The sequence below is a fragment of the Oryctolagus cuniculus genome, chromosome 16 (assembly GCF_051225735.1).
Source record: "Oryctolagus cuniculus isolate XC-2025 breed Fujian yellow rabbit chromosome 16, ASM5122573v1, whole genome shotgun sequence".
Taxonomy (NCBI): Eukaryota; Metazoa; Chordata; class Mammalia; order Lagomorpha; family Leporidae; genus Oryctolagus; species Oryctolagus cuniculus.
Window position 1 is genome coordinate 81,035,758 of NC_142882.1, and position 15,093 is coordinate 81,050,850.

The following is a 15,093-nucleotide window of genomic DNA, read 5'->3' on the forward strand; positions in this document are numbered from 1 at the left end:
TCAGTCCAAAGGTAGAAAACTGAAGAAGACAATTTATTGAATAGCTGCAATAATTATTGAAAGAATCTATGTACTGCATTCACATCTGGACACTTTTAGAAAAAGTTAATTTCGAATAACTAGGAGAATTAAAATGACACTCCAATTAAATTCTACTAAAGTTACTTTTCCTCTAAGGATTTATATTTTCTGGCACTAAATATAAAATTATAGAAAAAAAGCACCCTGTCAAATATCAACAATCATTACATGAACATACAGGTTAACCTGGAGGGTTTGCTTAAAAGATGGGGAGCTGAATCAATTCAAGATGACCTTTAAAACAACAGTAGATGGAAAGTAGGCATCTCTAGATAAGCCCAGAAGTAGTCTTTCATGTGGTGACAGCTTCACTCAGCCCAGCCAAGCCTTGCTTCTCATAGAATCTTCCTCCTCTCAGAGCAATCCAACATGGATAATCAACATGACCAAGCTAATCATGAAAGTGTTCCTAATTACGGGGGCCATTAATGGATGGCTGCACTGGTGTCAGGCACAGTCCTAGGCCCTTTTCACCCCCTCATCTGAATTGCAGTCTGACAAGGCTGGTGAACTCTGCCCATTTAACAGAGGGGAAATCTAAGGGACAGTGAGGCAGGGGTGGCCATGGAGCATTCAGCTGGCCATCCGCTCTGTGAAGGACATCGCCCAGCTGGCTGTCCAGCTCTCTGAGGGGATTCCTGAGTTGCTGCAAGGCAGTGGGACATGTGCAGTGACCCAGAGGCAGCCGCAGGGGCTGAGGGAAAGCTGCATCTGCTGTGGGTATTTTTTTTAAAGCCTTGAAGTTACTAAACACACAATCAGCTGAAAGGCATCTTTCCTCAAGGACCAACAACATTCTCCCCAAGCAGCTCTTTAGCATTGACTTGAAATTGTTATTTTCCAGAGGAGGGATCAGACGCAGAGGAAGGAAAGGTGATAATGAACTTGGGTGGAGTCAGAGAGAGGGAGGAAAGTGAAGGAGAACTTTACTCCAATGACCCAACCGCAGCGACTTGCTCTCCCAATCTTCATATCAAAGTTCTCACAAAGGGGTTCGCCTCAGCAAGCCTGCCTCCTATAAATCAGTTCTAAACATCTCCGCCTGGCAAAGAGGAATCTGTCCACATGAAAAGGAGGCATTCTAAACATTCTAGAGTCTGTTTTACCACCATCCATGTCCCCTTTAAGAACGCACAGGACCATCCAGATTATTCTATTGTTAAAAATATTTACTTTCATTTTATTCGAAAGGGAATGAGGCTGGTTGGGTAGCTATCTTTCATCTGCTGGATCACTCCCAGATGCTGAAGCCAGGAGCCCAGGTCTCACTCTGGGTCTCCAACATGGGTGGCCGGGACCCAACTCCTTTCCTTGAAGCATCATCACCAGGATGCACATTAGCAGGAAGCTGGGACTGGAGTGCAGCCGGGACTCAAACCCAGGCACTCCAATACAGGGAAAAAGGACTAACGTTAACCACCAGAAACATATGCTGTTAACGTTGCATGTACAAGAAGATATACATAGGTGGATATATGTACTTAAATCTATGTAACCGTAAAAGTATAAAACACATGAAATACAAAGCAAGACATAGTATTTTTCTTTCTTATTTTTGTTTTTAAACATTTGTTTATTTCATGTGAAAGGCAGATTCAAAGAGAGAGAGAGAGAGAGAGAGAGAGGTAGAGGTAGGTAGGTGTTGGGAGGAGGGGGAAAGAGGGGAAGAAAAACTCGCATGCTCTCATGTGCTTGTCTGCTCCCCAAATGCCCAGGAGCCAGGAGCTCAATCCAGGTCTCCCACACGGGTGGCATCACCTGCTTCCCAGGGTGCACATTAGCAGGAAGTTGGAATCAGAAATGGACCCAGGATTCTAATCCAGGCACTCTGTTATGGCAATGTGCTGTCCCAACTGGTATCTTAACTGCCGTGCCAAATGCCAACCCCCAAAACACACTAAATTTTTTTAAAAGATTTTATTTATTTATTTCAAATGTAGAGTTACAGACATAGAGAGGGAGAGACAGAGAGAAAGGTCTTCCATCCACTGGTTCACTCCCCAAATGGCTACAATGGCCAGAGCAGGGCCTATCAGAAGCCAGGAGTCAGGAGATTCTTCTGGGTCTCCACGTGGGTGCAGGGGCCCAAGGACTTGGGCCATCTTCTACTGCTTTCCCAGGCCACAGCAGGGAGCTGGACAGCAAAGAGGAGCAGCCAGCACACGAACCAGTGCCCATATGGGATGCTGGCGCCACGGGAGGAGGCTTTGATCTCAGTTTTCTCTACCATAGAACAAGAGTGATGAACCACCTTACACAACTCCAACAACTCCCACTCCCTCCAGCAGTCCCTGAAGCACGGCTTCACTACTGTGAAGAATTACATGTGTTTATAATTGCACCTTTGTTTTGTAATAACATATTTAAAAATTTTTATTAATATAAACAGGACAGATTTAATATATTTCATAGGTTCAATTCTAAAAAGATGACCGTTTTTCTCTCCCTCCTTCTTTCCCTCCCTCAACCCTCCTCTTTCCTTCTTTTCATTAATTTTTACAAAAACATAATTTCAGTCCACTCTATAATCACAGGCTTAATGCACCAGTAACCATAATATTCAGCAAGTAAAAAGTACACAGACCACACTTCCACAGGAATATGGACAAAGGCTAAAACAAAAACCAAATCACAGGATGTCTGTTTTGTTCCTCTACATTTTTTGTCGCTTCTATTTAAAAAGATATTTATCTAAAATAAGGAACTCAACAAACTGAGACAGTCTAATTCTTCTCCAATCAATTAATTTTTATTTAATAATGTCAATGAAAGAATCAAGTTTGTATTTGTGATATTCAGTTTTTAGACAATATATGAAATTTTTATATAAAATTTTTAGTCTAGAAATTTTTCTATTCCCTCATTTGCATTTCAAATACTAATTTTATTCCCACTCGACAAATGCACTTTCAATGTGAGTTTTGTCATTGCTAGAAGCACTTCTTTGTTTGATTTGAAAGTCAGAGCGCGAGAGAGAGACAGAAAGAAGGACACCAGCAACATCTTGCACCTGTGGGTTTACTCCCCAAATGCCCACAACAGCCGGGGACTCATGCTGGGTCTCACACACGGGTGGGGACGACTCAACTCCTTGAGCCATCATCACCTGCTGCTTCCCAGGGTATGCACCAGCAGGAAGCTGGATCTGGAGCTGAGGCAGGACTTGATCTTTGGCACTCTGAAATGGGAAGCAGTGGCATAACCCACAGTGCCACAATGTCTACCCCCCAACATAACTTTTTCTAAGCGCAACTTAGAATTTGCTTGAGATATGACACTTCGGGGAATCCATGGATGACAGATATCTTAATTGGCAGTTTTATCTGAAGCCAGAAGTGCACGTTATCAGATTGTTAGAATGACTGTGCTGTTCTCAGTCTCCCATGTGGAAGCAGATCTTCCTCAGGCTTCCCTTGAAAGTCCATCAGTTTTTGCTATCTGTACTGGAAGACTGGATAATTGAATGTCTCCCCGTATAGTACCATTACATGGTTCTGGTCATTGAAATCTTCAATTCTTACATTGTGACCCTCTTTATCATTAATAGAAACTTCTGGGCTAAAGTTCATTTCTTTCACATTAATGTAAGAAACTCAGCTTTCTTTTGTTAAGCACTTGCCTGTCATGTCTTTGTCACCTGCTTACTTTTAATGCTTCATATCTATAATTTAAGGTATTTTTTTCTTAAATATTACATTGCTGGGCTTAATTTTTTATCCAAACAATTTCTGTCTTCAAATAAGAAAGTTCCATCTATTTACATTTTGTGATTATTAATGTGCTGGGACTTGCTGCTATTGGCCTAATTTTGTACTGTTTTATTCTTCTCTATCTTCTTTCTCTCTGCCTGCCTTATTATGGATTGATTTTTAAAATTCAGTATCTCCCACATTCTATTTTAAGAGTTACACACTCAGGGGCTGGCATTGTGGTGTAGCTGGTAAAGCTGCCGCCGGTAACACTGCCATTCCATAGCGGCCCTGGTTCTGTCCTGGCTGCTCTACTTGCAATCTGGATGCTCTGCTTGCAATCCAGCTCCTTGCTAATGACCTTGCTAATGACCTGGGAAAAGAAGTGGAAGATGGCGCAAATGCTTGGGCCCCTGCCACCCACGCGGGAGTCCTGGATGAAGCTCCTGTCCCCTGGCTTCAGCCAGACCCAGCCCTGCCCATGGTAGCCTTCTAGGGAGCGCACCAGCAGAGGGAAGTTCTCTCTCTCCGTTTCTCCCTCTCTCTCTGTTAACTCTGACTTTTAAATAAATAAATAAATTCTTAAAAAAAGGAATTATGCATTCTGCCTTTATGTATGTACTTAGTGATTAACTTTAACTCATTCTTTTAATTTTTCATTTTATCATTTACACAAACTTAGATGTTTCAGCTGTCAGTTTTACAAGCTGGTCCACATGGTCAATTATTCCCTCAAAGAAAAACTTAATCCACACCTTCCAGATAGTATAAATAGAAGGGTGAACTCACTGTAACATATCACTAGTTCATTAATTACATAATAAAACAAACTATGATGTATGCAAATATTAGGTTACACAGCTGAACAAGCAAAAGAAATATTAGATGTCTGCCCAGTTCTTTAACATGGGGTTCATTTCTCTTTTTGAAGAGAGATTGGGAAAAGAGGAGAAAAAAAATCACACCTGAAACAAAAATAGTTGATGAACAACTTCTAACAGATATTTAAAATGACTATAGGATTTTAAGATTAAGAATTCTTTTAACTACAACAACAAAGCACGTCTATCTTAAAAATTTGTAAATTAAAGTGCAAATGTCTGTAGAAGGACATTACTGAAAATGCGTAATAGCTCATCCCCACTCTGTCTTCAGGCCCTCTCTATTTCAAGTTGCACCCAAAAGTGCAAACAATAAATTAACTTGCAGACATTTTTGTCTGGAGACCTTAAAGGTACATACTTCTGTGCAACATGGACTTTTTATATAAACTCTTGATTCAACCAGACGTTTCAAAATGGAGGTTTTCATAACAGTACGAAATGAGATTTATACAAAGACATTAAGCAATCATCAAAAGGCCTGGACAAAGCCAACAAAGTCAATGGTTTTACAAATCTGATGAGTAGTTTTAAATGTGGGAGATATAAAGAAGCAAGCATATAACCAAAAAGGTGTGCTACTATCAGTGTTTGAAGTGACCAACGGGGCAAGCCACAGAAGGTCTAGCCTGTCATTCACAGTTCCTGGGATTTAAATTCTGCATGATATCACAGACACACAAGGATTACACTTAGTATCATGGCCATCAATCTCTCTACGGTTCCCATATATTAATAACATTATTGTATGGGAATGGATTGGAAGATGTAACTCAGGCCTTCATGATCTCTGGAAAGATCAACTGATAAAATGGCAAGCACATTTTAAATACCAAACAGAAAGTATCTTTTATTAAGTGTCCAGATAGGTTGACTGTAATCCAAATAATTCCATGAAGATTGAGGCTTATCAATATACCTATGGAAGCTTCATTAGATCTGTCCTTCTCTAAGCCTATATGTGGCCTGACATACATGTTTCTTGGGGTCCTGTCTTAAGTCTCTTTTCCAAGGAAGTAGCATCAGGCAGCCTAGTTTGACTGATGGCAACATTGTTTCTGTGATTGCCGTCTAGGAGAGGCAGCGATGTGTTAGGGCAGTATTTCCTATAAAAACTGCTTGCCTGTAAAGTTGCACTCCATTTTTGTGTTCTGAACTTGACAGCACCTTCATACTTCATTCTACCATAAATTCACATTACGTCAACAAACACTAGAGCTCTCTCAAGACCAACAACATAATGACAGCAATTCAACAACCAGGGTCTTATGGGAACTTCACTGATACATGACATAACTAGTGACTGACAGTATGGTTAGCGGTCAGTGGACCATCCATTGAAGGCCGATTCAGATTCCAGATGCAGGGCTGGTGCTGTGGTGCAGCAGGTTAAAGGCCCAGCCTGAGGCACCAGCATCCCTTATGGGCACTGGTTTGAGTCCCTGCTGCTCTACTTCCAATCTAGCTCCCTGCTAGTGAGCCTGGGAAAGCTGTAGAGGATGGCCCAAATGCTTGGACCCCTGTACCCACGTGGGAGACCCAGAAGAAGCTCCTGGCTTCACCCTGGCCATTGAGGCCATTTGGGGAGTGAATTCACAGATGGAAGATCTTTCTGTCTCTACTCTCCCTGTGAATCTGCCTTTCAAATAAACAAAATAAATCTTAAACAAACAAAGAAATAAAGAACCAGATACTTTTTTGTTCCCACATGAGTGGGGTTATAAATTGCTTCCTATTTCCTCGCCTACTGTGGTAACACCATACTTTTAGAGTTACCTTGTACACCCCTTTAAGGTCACACTGGCTGGGTTGTTGTTATGTGTGATTTCATAAGGGTAGACCAGTTCCCTGGAGTCATGATAGGGTTAAGAGCTGCAATTTGAATACAGAACACAGACATGATGTAAAGACAAGGAAGCTGCTTCGGTACCCCACACTTGCCATTCTCAGTGCCTTGGGAATAAAGTTGGGAAAATGAAATGAGCCTCCCAACAGGCAGAGACAATTCTTAACCCTACAATCAACCACAAGGACATCCGTCCCCACCCCCAGCCTCCCACCCCACCCCAGCTCTAGCCATCCAGGTCAGAGTTCTTGCAAAATGCTTCCCTGAGTTGAATTCAATCCTTCCGTGTCCTCGTTAACCCCTCTTGGTGGGAGAGTAATGAATTTCTATAGATCACCTGTCTGCACACAAGTCCTGCTGGGATTCCACAATAATCTCCACTGCCCTTCAGAAACTTGCAAATGTGTGACAAGCGCCACAGGACTCCCCGTCGGAGACAGAGTGGCCTCTCTTGAGGAAGGCTGGCTTAGTGTCTTCTACCACCTCAGATATCAGAAGAAACTTGCATGCTTCCCCTTCACCCTCACTTCTTTAAGTGGATGGCTCCTTACCCCCAGTTAACACTGAGCTTGGAGTTTGACCTTGATTCTCCTGCATACCATTACAAGAACATCAGGCTATGTTAATTCTGAAGACTCTAGCTCTCTCTCTCATGTCACCGTTGCTTAGTGTTTTACTTCTACTTCCTATGCTTCTTCAGGGCACACTGTAGACATTGTTATTACTAGTTTACTTACCCAGGCTTACTAACTGATGTAATCATCTTTCTTCCCATGTTCCAGACACTCCTTCCCTGATTATTATTTGTTTTAATTTGAAGGAGAAACTATACAAGTTCTTTCCATAAGGATCACTTGGTGGTAGGTAAATTCTCTTGGTTTTGTTTTCATATACAACAGTAGTTTGGTTGGGTATATAATTCTGCAGCCGAGTTCAAGGCATTTCCCCAGCCCTTTGAAGATATAATTTCACAGGCATCTGTTCTTGCTGCCTCTGTCCCTTCTCTTCCTCTCCAGAGTTCTGCAATTGCAGTGTAAGATGTGCTTTTTATTTCGTTGTGTTCCCTAAACTTGAGTTTTGTGTACTTCATCAACTCTAGAAAAAAATCCCATTCATTACCTTTTGAATCTTTTCTTTCCACAATTCTCTTTCTTCTCTCATCTTGTAGCTCTAACACAGTGAGTCTTCGCTGCTCCACGTTTTCCACCCACTAGTCCCTCAGTTCCCCATCCTGGGTAACTACTAGAGTCATCTTCCAGTTCAACTTCTTCTCCAGTCAGTTCCATCCATTACGCTCTTTATCCTGTCCATTTGTTTTCATAAGTTCTAATTCCTTGGCAAATTTACCTGTTCAATTTTGATGGTCTGTTGCTCAAGTTTTTAGCTTGATCATGTCTTTGTTTACAACATTTGAAACACAGCTATATGTCTGATAACTTCCAATATTTGAAATTCTGGTTGACGGGAGAGTTCCATTTTGTTGTTTACGCTACTGACACTCGGTTGCAATGGCTCTTCCTCACGGGTGTGATAATTCCGAGTTGTGAGCTCATGCTGAGCGAATGTTAATTTACGGGAATCCTAAGGGGCTTGGACTGAGCAAGTGTTTCTCCAGTGGAATTTTCTCTTGCTTCTGCCAAGCGCCCTGAGGCTCTCTCAACACCTCGGCACTCCAAGTCCTGGCTTCTGAGATCATGTGGGCCGCGTAAATGTAAGCCTCAACCTGCTGGGACTCTCAGGGAGGCTGCTCATCCCCGTTCAGATGAAAGGCTGGTGCGAACAGTTGTCCCTCGGTTTCTCTTTGCTGGAAGCGGATCATCTCCCTCCCTAGTCTGTTACCGAGGCTGACTTACATGGACCGTGTTTTGAGCCCCAGCCCCCCCCCCCCCCCCCCCCATGTAGAGATTCTCAGATCCAGAGCCTTACCTTTCCCAGGCCAAGCCTTGTTTCCTGCTTTAAACACAACTCCAGGGCAGCTGTAACTTGAGCACTTGCTCATGGCTCTGGCTTTCTGTCTTTTCATTCTTGGCCCTACCAGAGAGTTCACTTATTTTCTTCTTGGTTCAGCTGTGTGTTTGAAAGGATATGCTTGTTGTATTTTGTCCAGCATTTCAGGTGATTGATAGCTAGTGGTAGAAGAGACATTTTCCCCCTACCAGTGTATATTCCTAATTTGCACGATTTAATTAGTTACCATAAAATCATGTACATTTACAAAATTTTGTTCTTAACTCCTGCAATTATCACCAAACCAGTGTTGTTTCTCACCCTGCTCCCAGTCCCTTGAAAGTAATTCTGTTAGGTCAGCTGTACTTGGTCACAAGAACTACCTCCTTAAAACTGATTTAGACTACTGTTTCTTCAACACATAACTTTCAGATGAATTCCCAAATGCATTTTCCCAGGTGAAAAAGGACAGACATATATTATTACTATATATAGAATATGAATAATACATGGATATATATTATTCCTTACATGTATGAATATATACATAGATTCTTCCCTGCACAAAAATACACATATTCTTCTTCACTTAGGATAATGCATTTCACACACAAACACACACACACACACACACACATTCTATTTATGTGACATCCTGGAAAAGCCAAGATGATAGGAGCAGAAAGTTGATTAGTGTTTGCTTCATGCTGGAAGGAGGGTTTGAGAGAGTAACAAAGGAGAAATGGCAAAATCTTCTTGGGTTGCTCTACATCTTGACCAAGGAGGACAGAAACTGGGCCATGTGCGAGGGGAGGGTCAGAGGGATGGTCAAGGGAACTCGGCAGAGGGTGTAACTGAGAGAGGTTGGTGCTGAAGATCGCTTACAAGGAACAGGCAGCCATGAAGGGTGGACAGCTGTTCTCTGAATGGATGAAGCTGGGACTCCCATGTCTTAGGGGGGGACCTCCAATGCGGCCTCCAGGGGTATTTCAGCAGACGGGGAGATGTTGCTGCCAGGGGACTGATATTTTGATTTTAGAGCAAGACCTCAGGTCACCAAGTGGAGATCTGCCTGAGGCTGCTGGAACTGTGCCCATCAGGTCAGTGAGGGTGCACTCAGGGAGCCTCCATGTCCATGCAAGGTCTCATAATCCTGGCAGGTTACGTAGGACAAGAGACTGGTATGTTCCTTCCACCTTCATTTCTTAAAAAAAAAAAAGGTGTGGTTTGATGTTTGTGAAAACTCCTTGGGAAAAACACCCAAGATATTTTAAAATTATAAATCTGATGACAAGAGATAAACAATCCTTACTGAATTCAGAGTGTGTGGAGAGAATCTTACATCAAGAATAACTTTCAAACAAATGCTTTTAACATGGTGAAAAGACTGTTATGCTGCTATTCTAATGATAATGAATTTTCTGCATTTTCCAGGTCCTTATCCATGAGCACATCAATACAAATACAAACACACACACACACACACACACACACACACTCTTTACCTGCCTTTTTTTAAGTATGAGAGAAGATAACACGAATCATGCAAACAGCCTTAAACCACGCACATACTACAGGATATTCTCTTTATTGCTCGCTCAGGTCAGTTTCTGCACTGTAGAAATGAGAAGCATGGAATCGACGGTCTTTAAGGGTTGTTCTAGATCTAACACGACAATCATCCAATCCAGAAAGCACCTGTCTGTGCGGCAGGAGCATTGAGGTGGCCCAGCTGCACTGGCAGGCCAGTGCCACCTAAGGCATCCACCCGCTTCCACCACAGACGAGATCCAAATGCTTCTCACTTCCCTTCACTCAACCTTGTAGCGGACTGCTTCACATGCTCACCCACGTCACCCAGACCCTTTGAAAACAGATGAACGCAGAGCAAGGCAAATTCAGAGTCCGTTCCCGGATGAAAGACGGCTGTCAAAGTTGGGCAAAGAGGAGAGCACAGAAAGTGGAGGGCCCACCGTGCGGGTTCAGGAAAGAGGAGGAAGACAGCTGCTGCCTGCACAAGGCGGGGAAGGCCACTTCTCGCACGACACGGTTCCAGGAGCAGCGTGGGACACAACCTCTGCCAGTCGCCTGCATGTGCACCTGAGGACTGGGCCCGTCACAGTGATGCCTTCAGAGGTTTTACCTTGCCCGAGAAGCAAGAAACAATCGATTTTGAGCAAAAACATCTTCAGTTCAAGTCCTGGTCTGTAAAGAATTCCTTCAAAATCTACATCGCCTGCAGGATGTCATTCTTGTCCCCACAGTGGGAAGGAACTTGGTCTTTGCCATTTTTAAAGTTACTTTATAAGCCAGACGGCTCGCCTTTTGTTTTGTTTTACACTGTGGTTCTAGAAGACTCCTCTACAACTGATGATACATCTGCTTAGGGGAACAACTCAGGAAGGTTACTTTAGTTCCCAAGGGTTGACTTTTAAATACCTCCATAAAAAGGCTTCACTGGGATTCATCAGCATTTTAGCTTATGAATGCTGAACATAAAGAGTAGAGGTATAGCATGCTAATTTACTTAGGCCATGCAACAGCGATACTGAACTCCATATAAAGGTTTAAAAGGAAATAGATGTTCTGGGATATTCCTGCGTTGTTTTCTAGATGGCTAGTGATAGAATTACAAACGCAGAAGGGTGGGGGGGGGGGGGGCTACATCTGAGGCAAACAGCGTGCTTTTTCTCCCACAGGGCAGCAGCAGAATAACCTAGAGAAAGCGAAGGGAGAGTCTCTAGTCACCCTCCTCACTGTCATCCTCTTCACCAAGCAAAGCCGGAGGGCCTGGATCCTTTCACTTGTCAAGAGTTCATGGCCGCTGGTCACTGGATCAACCGTCTTCTGATCAAAGCTTTTGCCTTACAGTGAGCACGATGGCTGTAAAACCACTTTATTTATTTATTTATTTTTAGAAAGTGTCTTGTTTTTAGAAAATAGGATTAAATTTATTCAATTTGCAGAAGTGTCAGGAGTTGGTCCAGTAAAGTATGTTCCAGTCTCTACCGCTGGCATAAATGTTTGGGGGACAATAGCGACGAACATAAGGGAAGATTTAGGCCTGCACAGTGAACTTCTCAACCCCAGGTGCTGTGCATTGAAGCGAAGGGCAAGGCTCTTGGTTACCTGAACAACGAGGACCCACGGTTGGTGAACACTGGGACTTTCTTTGTCAACACACTGCTTACAAAATAATAATCAACAATAACAATGAGATTCCTCCCCCTCAAGGCAACCAGACCTCATTTTTATTTTAGTTTCCAGAAATAAATAGGTGGTAGATTTTAGTGCATAGAAAACTACTCAGTGTCATTTGTTTATTCTAATGGAACTGTTCAATGCCACAATCTCCCTGGCAAACACTTTTCCTGTAATGGTCAGCTCACCTAACTGCCAATGCTATATAATGACAACACCACTTGTAGGTGGCTCTCCAGTTTATAAAATGCCCTCACAGTATTATTTAACTTGCTCCAGATGATCAAAGAGTCGTACCTAGAAAACAGAGAGAATCAGAGATTTCTGACTCCTAAATCTCAGTGTCCAAAGATTTATGCTGCGACAAGGATACAACAAGATGAATGCTGCCCATTTGGTAAAGGGGTCATTGGGCTAGAGTTAGAGTTTTCCTTTAGGACATTTTACATTTTTCTGTTTCTCTCTCTTCCCTTAACTCTGAACCGTACTGCAGTATAGACTATCCTTTCTAGATTCCACTGTCCTGTATTAAATACAGAAACCAGGAGAGCTCAGCCTTAACGTGGGAGATGAATAATCCCCTAAGTCAGTCACATGGATCCACACTGCTGGGTCTCCCTTTTGGCTCAAACCTTGTTCAACACAAAGCTGCCCTTGCCGTCAGCTCTACTTGGTGGAAATGCGCACACGGCACTGAACAGCCCCCAGCAAGGTCTGAAGGAACCATGTTTTTGAAGGTGCTGACATTCCCAAGGCTACCCCAAACTACATGAAGTGAACTTCAGAAAGGAAAATAGTACACTCTTCTTTGGATTTCAGAGCTTAGGTTCATAATATTAACCCCAAATTTCCCAGCCTTGATATTATTTATTATTATTTTCTACCCTTCCTGGGAAAACGAGTGTATATATCAAATGTTGGAACTTATTCTGAAATGAAATAAAAGGTGATCTAGCTTTTAAAAAATGGTTAACTTAGGACATAATTATATTAGTCTTTTCCATGTACTAATATGAAGCTATTTATATTTCATAAATCCACTGTAGATATTATCATAAAATATTCAGAGTAAAGTTAATACAAGTGAACCTCATGTTATAGTCTTTTTGTTTATGTATTTTTTTAATTTAATTTAATTTTTTTAAATTTTTCTGACAGGCAGAGTGGACAGTGAGAGAGACAGAGAGAAAGTTCCTCCTTTTCCGTTGGTTCACCCCCTAATGGCTGCTGTGGCCGGCGCGCTGCAGCCGGAGCACTGCGCTGATCCAAAGCCAGGAGCCAGGTGCTTCTCCTGGTCTCCCATGCAGGTGCAGGGCCCAAGCACTTGGGCCATCCTCCACTGCACTCCCGGGCCACAGCAGAGAGCTGGCCTGGAAGAGGGGCAACCGGGACAGAATCCGGCACCCCAACCGGGACTAGAACCCGGTGTGCCGGCGCTGCAGGCAGAGGATTAGCCTAGTGAGCCGCGGTGTCGGCCTTATGTATTTATTTTATAGATATATTTTATTTATTTGAAAGACAGAGTTGCAGAGAGAGGTAGAGATATAGAGAGGTCTTCCATCCACTGGTACACTCTCCAAATGGCCACAAACGCCAGAGCTGAGCTGATCTGAAGCCAGGAGCTTCTTCAAGCACTTGGACCATACTCAGCTGTTTTCCCAGGTGTATTAGCAGGGAGCTGGATTGGAAGTGGAGCAGCTGCGACTCAAACTGGCACCCATATGAGATGCCAGCACTGCAGGCCAGGGCTTTAACCCACTGTGCCACAGCACCAGCCCCTATAGTCTTTTTAATAAGAACACTTGTACATTTAAACTCATTTTCACTTTACCACAAAAGTAGATCACCTTTCCATTCTACCTGTTTTTGGGGCGTAATCAATGAACCATTTCATTACATTGTTTTTATAGAAATTACACTTTAATGTATTTTCCAATTCCTCTCCAATGCCTAAGGGCAGTGGCTTTTTTGTCAAATTTTGTTTTCATAAATTACATAAACCATTATAGCTCATGAATATTTAATTCATAATTTGATATGTCTATGTAGTATTATTTTTAAAGCTTTTTATTATTTTATTTTTATTTTTAAAATTATTTGACAGGTAGAGTTACAGAGAGTGAGAGAGACAGAGAGAAAGGTCTTCCTTCCATTGGTTCACCCCCCAAATGGCTGCTATGGCCAGCGCTGCACTGATCCGAAGCCAGGAGCCAGGTGCTTCTTCCTGGTCTCCCACATGGGTGCAGGGCGCAAGGACTTGGGCCATCCTACACTGCCTTCCCAGGCCACAGCAGAGGGAGGGACTGGAAGAGGAGCAACCAGGACTAGAACCTGGTACCCATATGGGATGCTGGCGCCGCAGGCGGAGGATTAACCAAGTGAGCCACGGCGCCGGCCCCAATTTTTAAAAATTACTCTATGAGGGGCCAGCACTGTGGTAGAGCAGGTTGAACTGCTATCTGCAGTGCCCACATTCCATATGGGCACTGGTTTGTGTTCTGGTTGCTCCTCTTCCCATCTAGCTCCCTGTTAATGTGCCTGGGAAAGCAGTGGGAAATGGCCCAAGTGCTTTGGTCTTTCACCTACGTGGGAGACCCTGATGGCAGTGCCAGCTCTTGGCTTTGGCCTGGTTTTGCCCTGGCTGTTGTGGCCATCTGGGGAGTGAACCAGCAGACAGAAGGTCAATCTCTCTCTGTAATTCTGCTTTCAAATAAAATGAATAAACCTTTAAAAAATTACTCTGTGGTCTGTCCGAGCTTTCTAAACATTAATATTTTTCCCATACAGAACAGCACAAACTTATCAGCCATTACACTTGTATCTCAGTGATGTTATAGAAAGATGGCTATATTTAGTACAGCAGCAGTTACTCGATTATGTAATTGTCAAATACATTAACAATGAAGTTAGCAGCAGAAGGAACACCAAGAGTTACTTTTCAAACTTCTCACTGGAGGGCAAGAGAAAAAATGGACAAATTTCATTTCAGTCAAAGAAAATAAAAATATGTTCAGTATAATAATTAACCCTGTAATTAAAAGGCTTTCAGGGCCGGCGCCGCGGCTCACTAGGCTAATCCTCCGCCTAGCGGCGCCGGCACACCGGGTTCTAGTCCCGGTCGGGGCGCCGGATTCTGTCCCGGCTGCCCCTCTTCCAGGCCAGCCCTCTGCTGTGGCCAGGGAGTGCAGTGGAGGATGGCCCAGGTGCTTGGGCCCTGCACCCCATGGGAGACCAGGAAAAGCACCTGGCTCCTGGCTCCTGCCATCGGATCAGCGCGGTGCGCCGGCCGCAGCGCGCCGGCCGCGGCGGCCATTGGAGGGTGAACCAACGGCAAAAGGAAGACCTTTCTCTCTGTCTCTCTCTCTCACTGTCCACTCTGCCTGTAAAAAAAAAAAAAAAAAAAAAAAAAAAAAAAAAAGGCTTTCAGGACACTTAAAGGAAAATTCTG

The 15,093-nt window shown here is 43.3% G+C and overlaps 1 protein-coding gene across 6 annotated transcripts in view; it reads right to left on the reverse strand.

The window, feature by feature from the left end:
• Positions 1–15,093, reverse strand: part of CDK14 (cyclin dependent kinase 14) — a 724,945-nt gene that overhangs the window by 102,657 nt on the left and 607,195 nt on the right. The window lies entirely within an intron of this gene.